The sequence below is a fragment of the Dipodomys ordii genome, unplaced genomic scaffold (genome assembly GCF_000151885.1).
Source record: "Dipodomys ordii isolate 6190 unplaced genomic scaffold, Dord_2.0 Scaffold61, whole genome shotgun sequence".
Taxonomy (NCBI): Eukaryota; Metazoa; Chordata; class Mammalia; order Rodentia; family Heteromyidae; genus Dipodomys; species Dipodomys ordii.
The window spans coordinates 9,141,481-9,150,653 of NW_012267277.1; the positions used below are offsets into that span (position 1 = coordinate 9,141,481).

General features: G+C 43.3%; 1 long non-coding RNA gene across 1 annotated transcript; it reads right to left on the bottom strand.

Moving 5' to 3' along the window:
- Positions 1-3,934: 3,934 nt before the first annotated feature.
- Positions 3,935-8,427, bottom strand: LOC105989983. Its single transcript, XR_001175277.1, has 3 exons — positions 8,171-8,427; positions 4,966-5,058; positions 3,935-4,171 (listed from the first exon to the last, which is right to left on the bottom strand). It is a non-coding gene; the product is annotated as an uncharacterized LOC105989983 (long non-coding RNA).
- Between the last annotated feature and the right edge of the window lie 746 nt (positions 8,428-9,173).

Genomic DNA, 9,173 nt, shown 5'->3' on the forward strand with positions numbered 1-9,173 from the left:
GCTTTCTCAGTCAAAACTATTGACTTTTATATAGAGATAAAATATGAAACTTTTCCCCCAATACTAGAGTTTTAACTGAGCCTCAAGTTTGCTCAGTTTTCTTGCTAAGCTGGTGTCTACCACTTGAGCCACACCTCCAGCCAAGTTTTTTCTTGGAGTTGAAGTCTCAGGACTTTTCTTCTGGGCCAGGATCCAAGCCATGATCCTCCAAATCTTAGCTCTCTAAGTAGCTACAGGTTACAAGTGTGAACCACTGGTACCTGGCTAAAATATTACATTTAATATTCAATAAATATACATGCCTACTTCATATGAGATTTTACAGGACATTTATATTTCATGTATTTTAACATATATACTTATGTATCATTTATGCATTATGTAACATATACATACCTATGTATATTTGTATATACTCCTCTATATCACCAAGGAATAGGGTCTGGTCTTTTTCTTTCTTTCTGTTTTTAGTCAGTCATGAGGCTTGAACTCAGGGCCTAGGCACTTTCCCTAGGTTTTTTCACTCAAGGCTAGTGCTCTACCACTTTGAGTCACAGCTCCACTTTCAGTTTTCTGGTGGTTAATTGGAGATACAACTCTCATGGACTTTCCTGCTTCTGTTGGCTTCAAACCATAATCTTCAGATCTCAGCCTCCTGAGTAGCTAGGATTATAGGTACCTGGTGGTAAGTTTAGTCTTTTCACTGGGGGGCGTGGGGCGGGAACGGAGAAATAAACCTTATTTAACTGCAAATGTCCAAATTCCATGATAACATTTCAAATGAATATAATGGAGCACCTCAAGTTACATGGTATTTGATTTGAACGCAGGGCCTGGGTGCTGTCCTGAGTTGTGTGTGTTTTTTGTTGTTGTTTGTTTGCTTGTTTTCTGCTTAAGGCTAGTGCTCTACCACTTATGCCACAACTCCACTTCTGGCTTTTTTTTTCAGTAGTTAACTGGAGATAAGAGTCTTACAGACTTTCCTTCCCCAGCTGACTTCGAACTGTGATCCTCAGATCTCATCCTCCTGAGTAGCTGGGATTTCAAGTATGAGCCACAGAGCCCTGCTATTTTGGTTTGGTTTTGTCTTTTCCCCTATGTTTGCTTACATATGGTGACTTGCATATGACTTTCACTTCAATGGTTGTTGAGACAAGTCTTAAAACGTAGCCCAGGCTGACCTTTGAACTTGTGATCTGGGTACCACAGTCTCACAAGTGCTGAGATTACAGACATGCACTAACACTAGGAAATTTATTTTTAAGAGCATATCTCATAATCTAAGACATATCCTATTTTTTGGAGATATCCTATTTTTAATTTTTCATGCCTCATATTGTCAGATATTGATGACTTATGAAACTGTCCTGGAGTAAAATACGTCCAGAATGCTATACTTTACCAGGGACTGTAGCCGTTCACTCAGACCCTTAATTTTACAGATATAATTCAAGTCCAGAGATGTTAGGTATCATAAGTAAAATCATATCCATTCTTAAAAAAATACATAATAAAAGAGGAGATTTCCAAAGATGAAAAAAGTATTTTTAATACAGGAGTCCATTTTCTATTTAAGCACCATTTATACTCTTACATGAAAGATTAGTTTCCTTCCTCCTAAACTATGTTTGTTCTTTTGTAACCACAATCATCCTATTTCTTCATATTCAACTACCAAAAGCAGTTGAGAGCTGGGTGCCAATGGCTCACACCTGTTATTTTAGGATGCTGAGATCTGAAGATCACAGCTCAAAGTCAACTCAAGCAAAAGTCCATGAGACTCTTCCTACAGTTAACTACCAAAAAAAAAAAAAAAAAAAAAAAGCCCAGAAGTGGAGTGGTGGCTCAGAGTGGTAGAGCACTAGCTTTGAGCACCAAAGCTCAGGGATAACTCCCAGGACCTGAGTTGAAGCCCTAGGACAGGCACCAAAAAAAAAAAAAAGGCAGTTGAAGTATTTTGACTGAGGATTCCACAAAGTGATTAAAACACAAGCCCCAAGTGGGCCTATGGAGAGTTGTAATCACATCAGAAGACAGGAATGCTGAAAACTGTGGCCCAGGATATGCTGCTTCTCTGATTGTCTCTCATGAACCAGATCCATAATCTCACTGCTATAACATGGTGATAATGAAGCATCAATTTTGCTGGCAATTGTTTTTTGACATTTTCTCTTGGAACAGAACACAAAACCAGAGCATTATTAATAGTGATCTTTTTACAGGGCTGTTGTTATGCACTGCATCATGAAATACCCCTGGATGGGGCCAAGTCCCTCTCCAGTCCAGATGGAGACTGGGCAGGTAGATATTTTCAGGCTAGGTGACCACAGCACAGGAAGTGAAGCTGGCTTTTCTCATTGCTTAGAGCTCTGGTCTGTCTGTGTCTTTGGATCTGCTAAGCACACTCCTTGGACATCTTGTAAAAGAAGGCTATTTTGCATAAACAATGTTCAGCATTAAAAAAATAACTGGGGAAAAGATGTAATAAAACTCAACAGTCCCCTGCTTTTTTGGTGGAACTGGAGTTTAAACTCAGAGTCTCACACTAGCCAGGCCTGCACTTTACCACTCGAGCACACCCTCAGCCCTTTGTAACAGTTTTGTTTTTCTGGTAGGTCTTGTATTTTTGCCTGGGGCTGAGCTGGACCATAGCCCTTCTATTTTCGCCTACTGCTTATCTGCTTGTTGACTGAGATGGTGTTTTGCTGGCCCTGAATTCCAGGACTTCCAACCCTGCTTACAAATCTTTGATAAGGAATTATCTCTATCAACAGCCCAACAATCTTAAAACAATAGATTTTCAATCCTTTGGGAGGAGTGAAGGAGGGAATTAAATGAGAAGAAAAGGGAATTCGGAGGAAATTCAGTCCAGCACTGAGGATCTAACCCAGCCTTGCACATATCTAGAAGTATCCTACCTCAATAGAGTTACATCCATAGCCCAAGTTTTTGCTTGACTGTGGCCAGTATATTTCCATTCCAGAGATATTTATGTCATAAAACATTGTACCATTATTTATTAATCAACAGCATTGACTGAGGAAAATATGTGCCTAGTAGCGATGAACTCTCCTGGGACTTAGGATTTATTTAGGACTGCAGGAAGTAGCACCTGGAGATGTTTTGGTGGAGTTTTCATGGGATGGCTATTAAGAAGAAATTATTCCCGTGCACTGTACTTCAGTACTGGGGTAGTATCTCCCCCAAATTCATGCCCCTTCTAGGACCTTAGACTGTGACTCTATTTGTCAGCACAGGTAGTTATGTCTTTCTGGTAGAGTGTAGGCCTTAAATCTAGTGGCTGGTATAAGCCAGCCACAGGAAGAACAAAGTGGTGGAAGCAATGTGTTTACAAGGCCAACTCCCAAAGCTTGAAAGAGGCATTTTCAGGCCTGAGCAGTAAGTAAGCTTGCCTGCCCCTGCAGAACTGAGAGAGAATACGGTGGCAGCCCTTAGCAGAAGTGAGGCATCGCAAGGCTGGCTTTGGAAGAGGCAAAACGTGGATGCAGAACTGAGGGTGTGGTGAGAGAATTCTAGACAAAAGGAAAGGTGAAGAAAGCAGTCACAAGGTTCCATGTCATTGCAGAAGCAGGGCCCCATGTGACATGTTTATGTCGGTAGGGTGGGTCTCCCCCTCCAGGCCCCCAGAAAAGCTGCTTGCTTGGAGCTGTGGTGTCACCACTGCCCTGCAGCCTGTGGATTTCAGCACATGATTTATCTTCCATTCCTCTTCACACTGCTTTTTTTTTTCCCCTGTGGAAAAAAATGTTTTCAACTTTATGACTTTGTTCCAACCTGTATGTTTTATTCATGCTCTCATGGTGGTGTATTAGAGAATTAATTCTGCCTTCCAGGAAGACAGAAACTTCCCTTTCTGTTCCCTGTAGCAAATCGCATCCATCTTTGAGCTCATTACTGGGGTGTCCGCGACAGGAGCAAACTCTGCTGCTTGGGCCCACGTGGGTGGGAAAGGCTGGAACTGCTTTTGACTTAACATGTTTGTTTCTAAAAACATTACATGTGGCATAGGAATTGCAGTGGAAGAATGTAGAATCAGCGCTCAAGATTTTCTTGTAGGATGGAGGGAAGTTATCTTTGGGGCCCTGGATTCGAATTGGTTGGAAATTTTTGAGCGTTGTGGAATTGAGTCTTTTCTTCTTTTTAAAAGTACCTAAAAAAAAAAAAAGAAGTGGGGAGGTGCCAATCTTTCCAGAGCATATCTGAAATGCTGCCGGTGCCTTTCCAGCCTCCCGCTGCCCTCTAGGCTGTTTATACACCCAGTCTCCTCTCTGGACCCATCATTCTCAGAGATCAGCAGTGTCCACAAGCATCTTCACGGTAGACAACAGGGCAAATAGTAGGCACATCATGGACTTTTTTTTTCTGGTCCTGGTGCTTGAACTCTGGGCCTGGGTGCTGTTCCTGATCTTTTGTGCTCAAGGCTGGTGGTGTGCCATTTGAGCCACAGCTCCACTTCTGGCTTTTTGTGGTTCATTGGAGATGAGTCTCATGGACTTTCCTGCCTTGACTGGCTTCACACTGTGATTCTTAGATTTCAGCTTTCTGAATGGCTAGGATTACAGACTTGAGCCACAGGTGCCTGGCTCATTATGGACTGGATATCTTAAAAGTTCTTTAATGCTTCTGGTTATGATCAACTGAGTTTCCCCACACGGAATTTCAGCTCCAGTGTATTCAATTGTAAATAGCAGCTGTTACTGCAGCTGCAATGGTGAAAAGATGACATAGTATCAATGCGGACTGGTGGCTAAGTACAGGTGATAGCTTTGCTTTTCCCTCCATTTAATTTCATCACTAAAAACCATCTATCATTCCAATGTTAAGTTTTTCATCAAAGGGGCAGCCAAAAGGGTCTGTTACACAAATAGGACAACTTTTACCCCAGGATTTCTGTCTTTCTCATTCATCTATTCCTCTCTGATCAGAGACCAGAATATAAATTACATGTCTTTTGGTGATGGTTTGGATGTCAATGCTTGCTTTTGGTAAATGACATGGCACAGAGGGTGGTGGCAGGAAGGGATGAGGTGACCAAACCTAAGAGAGACACTGGAAATTACTGTGGTTCAAGTAATATGGTATCAGCTTTGAACAAAAAAGCCAAACAAGAGATCAAACCTTGGTAAAGGAACTTTTTTCTATTTTTTAAAGGTAAGCAGTATGTTATCCGAACCAAAGGTTAGTTCATTTTGAGGCTGTCCTGACGACACTGAGCCCTTAGCCGAAGGCCATACCTAATGACCTCTTTTGCTGGTTCTTTGGAGATAAGAGTCTCACAGACTTTCCTGCCCCAACTGGCTTCAAACTTCAATCTTCAGATCTAAGCCTCCTGTGTAGCTAGGATTACAGGCGTGAACCACCAGTGCTGGGCACCTATGACCTTTTAATAAATGTTCCTGCTTGATGGTGCTAGTATTTAGAATGGCCTCTTTATGAAGATATTTAAATACTTTCCAATGCGTATCTTGTGTGTATCCAGGTAACTGACACCAATATGAGGAAGCTGAACTACTGTCTAAGCTCAAACTGGGTCCTATCACTTACCAAGGCAAGTTCTTCTACCTATCCTGGCCTTAAGTTTCTTCGCCTGTACACAAAAGTGCCTATTGCACAGAGTTGTTAAGAGGATAAATGCGATAATCCAAGCAAATATTGAGAGCAGATCCCCTCAGAGAATAAGCTATCATCATTTGGGGAGCTTTTGGCAGTGTGTTGTAGATTATTTAATCTTGGTTGTGACATCTTTAATCTCTTTAGGAGCAATGTTATAGACACTGCTGCGATGCCAATTATAATTGTACACTGTTTTAAAAATTCACAATGACTGAATATGAGTGGCTCACACCTGTAATTCTGGCTACTCATGAGGTTGAGATCTGAGGATCATGGTTCAAAGCCAGCCTGGGCAGAAAAATTCCCATGAGACTCTTATCTCCAATTAACAACTCAAAAACAGGAAGTGAAGCTGTGACTCAAAGTGGTAGAGCTCTAGCCTTGAGCTAAAGAACTCAAGGACATTGCCCGCCCGAGTTCAAGCCTTACAAGCAACAAAACAAACAAAACCCCCCACAATGTCTGATCTACAACATACTTTAATTCATATACTTCAAGAGAGCTAGGGAGAAGATACTTTTCCCCCTCACAAAAAAGTATCTATGTATAGTGTTTACTACATATTGGCAAGTGTTCTTGGTGCCAGGATGTTCTGGTGCCAATCATGTTCCACGGTCAGGCACAAAACTAACCAGAGTTGTGCTAGGTGATTTGTGTAGTATGCTGTTTCACTCATGTTTTAGATTTTGACAAAGTACATTTTGTACTTTCATCCTATAACATAGATACAGCCTAGGAAGTGTGATGAAAAGGGCAATGAAAATTCTTCCCTTCATCACTCAGCAACACAGGTCACTATTTCAGAGTAATATTTAGCTTTCCACAAAGATAATAATCACTTAAATTACATTGCATTTCCTGTGTGTGTGTGTGTGTGTGTGTATGCTGGTCCTGAGGCTTGAACATAGGGCTAGCTGCTCTTTCTGAGCTGTTTTGCTCAAGGTTGGCACTTTATTGTTGAGTCACAGCTCCACTTTAGCTTTTTGGTGGTTAAAGCGTCTCACAGTTTCATGCCTGGGCTGGCTTTGAATCAAGATCCTCAGATCTCAGCCTCCTGAGTAGTTAGGATTACAGGTGTGATCCACCAGTGCCTGGCTAGTTCTTTTTTCGATATTTAAAATATGCTTTTTTAAAAAATTAAAATAGATAAAATGTATAATTATTTACTCTAAGCTGCTGTCCAAGTTGAAAAATGGAAACATATTCAAGCAAAATACACAGATGAAAACGATAGGGCTGGGTGCTGGAGACTTGTAATTCCACCATATTCAGGGGGCTGCAATTTGGAAGATGGAGATTTGAAGCAAAACCCAGAATATGACTACTAATGAAGATGATATGAAGAGAGATTTGAAGACGTTGGTAGCAACCAGAAACTAGAAGACAGACGTAATCGCTCAAAACCATTACAGGGAGAATTGCTTTTTTAACACCTTCATTTTAGATCAGATACATTGATTTTTTTGCACTTCCAGAGTCTATGATTTGTGTGTGTGTGCTCCAGTCCTGAGACTTGAACTCAGGGCCTGGGCACTGTCCCTGAGCTTCAAATGGTAGCACTCTACCACTTGAGCCATAACTCCACTTCTGGCTTTTTGGTAGTTAATTCAAAATAAGAATCTTAAGACACTTCTGCCCAGGCTGGCTTCAAACTGTGATTCTTAGATCTCAGACTCCTAAGGAGCTAAGATTATAAGTTTGAGCCACTGGCACTGGCCAGTCTACTTTTTTTTTTTTTTTTTTTTTTGCCAGTCCAGGCTTAGACTTTGGGCCTGTGTGTTGTCCCTGCAATTTTTGTTTTCAAGGCTAGTGCTCTACCACTTGAGCCACAGTTCCACTTGTGGCTTTTCTGTAGTTTATTGGAGATAAGAGTCTCATGGACTTTCCTGCCTGGGCTAGCTTTTGAATTGAATTATTGGTGTGAGCTACCATCACCTACCTCAGAATCAACTTTTTTTTTTTTTGTCTGTCATGGAGCCTGAACTCTGGGCCTGGACACTGTCCCTCAGCTCTTCAGCTCAAGCCTAGTGCTCTACCACTTGAGCCACAGAACCACTTCCTGCTTATGTGGTGCTGAGGAATCGAACTCTGGGCCTCATGCATGCAAGGCAAGCACTATACCATGAGGCCATCTTCCCAGCCCCAGAATCAACAGTTTTAAAAGAATAAATTTGTTGTTTTCAATCATCAGATTTGTAATGGCAATTCCAGGAAACAAATTTATCCAGTCATTTCAGATTAACAACAGGAAGGACAATAATGGACTACTCTGCCAACCTTCTTTTGTAAGATTCCTGCCACCTTTGACACTCGATTTTCCTTTTACATTCCATTAAATGCTGTGGCATATAACTTTTTCTTTAAAATGTTGATGTGTGTGTGTGTGAGTGTGTTAGTAGTGGATGGAATGGTGAAGTCTCCCTATTTTCTCCCCCAAAGATACCTCAAATGGTTTTGATGCAGAGGTTAAGCTGAAAGGTATTAATCAAGGTAAAGGGTACAGCAATCTCATGATTGACTGGCTTAGGAAACATACTATTTTCAAGTATCTCTCTGATCTGCAGATTTTCCTTGCAGAAGAAATAAACTGTGGAGATTTGATTTGCATATTTTGTTGGTTCTCTGCGGATCCTGTCATTTCGGTTGATATTTTCTTTGATGAAGTTATCTTCATTTGTTCACTCGGTTCCCAGCTACAGCATGAACCCTTTATAATGCGATTTATGATCTAAGTTGGTACACGTGCTTCCTTAAATTCGAGTTACATAAATGAGCTCCTCCAGTCTTTCCAAAGATTTGGAGGCACGCCTGGAACCTAATGTACTATTTATTAGATCAGACCCATTCCACTAGAAATGTAGACCTGAAACTCAGCCACTTGAACTGTTCCTCCAGTGCGGCATTCTACGATTGAATGAAGGCCCGTGGACTTTGCTGCCAGGGCTGGCTTCCAGTTTCCATCTGCCAGGTCTCAGCCTCCCAGAGTGGCTAGGATTCCAGGCGTGGGCCACAGGCGCCCAGCTGCTCAGCATGTTTAGATTCCACCCTGACTTCGTTTTCTGGGGATCTCGTGGGGACGCCACGACCCCCGGGCTTGGTCTCCTCCCCGCAGGCCCGGGTGAGCTCCCGGCGCAGGCCTCCCTCCGGATGTCCACCTTTAGTCCAGCCCGGTCCACGCCCATCAGGACACCGCGTGGCCGCGTCCCGGGCCTCCCCTAGGGTCCAGGCCCACGCCAGGCCGCGTGGCCGCTGGCAGCGCGTCCGCCCAGCAGCCCGGGGAGCCTGGCGTCACGGAGGGCCACGTTCCTGGGTGTCGTCAGGGAGTCTCCGGTCTCGAAGGCCTCCGACGGGCGCTTTCCCTCCCCGCCCGGGTCAAAGGCCGAGGGCGGGGTCACTCGGGGGGACGCTTTCCTGGGGCCCGCGGAGCCCCGCGAAGGGCGCGGTGGTCCACCCAGGCCGTCCGGTCGTCGCGCGTCGTCGCGTCAAGCCCGCAGTCAGCGGTCGCCGGCGACGCGCGGGGTCGAGGTCGAGGGTCGCGA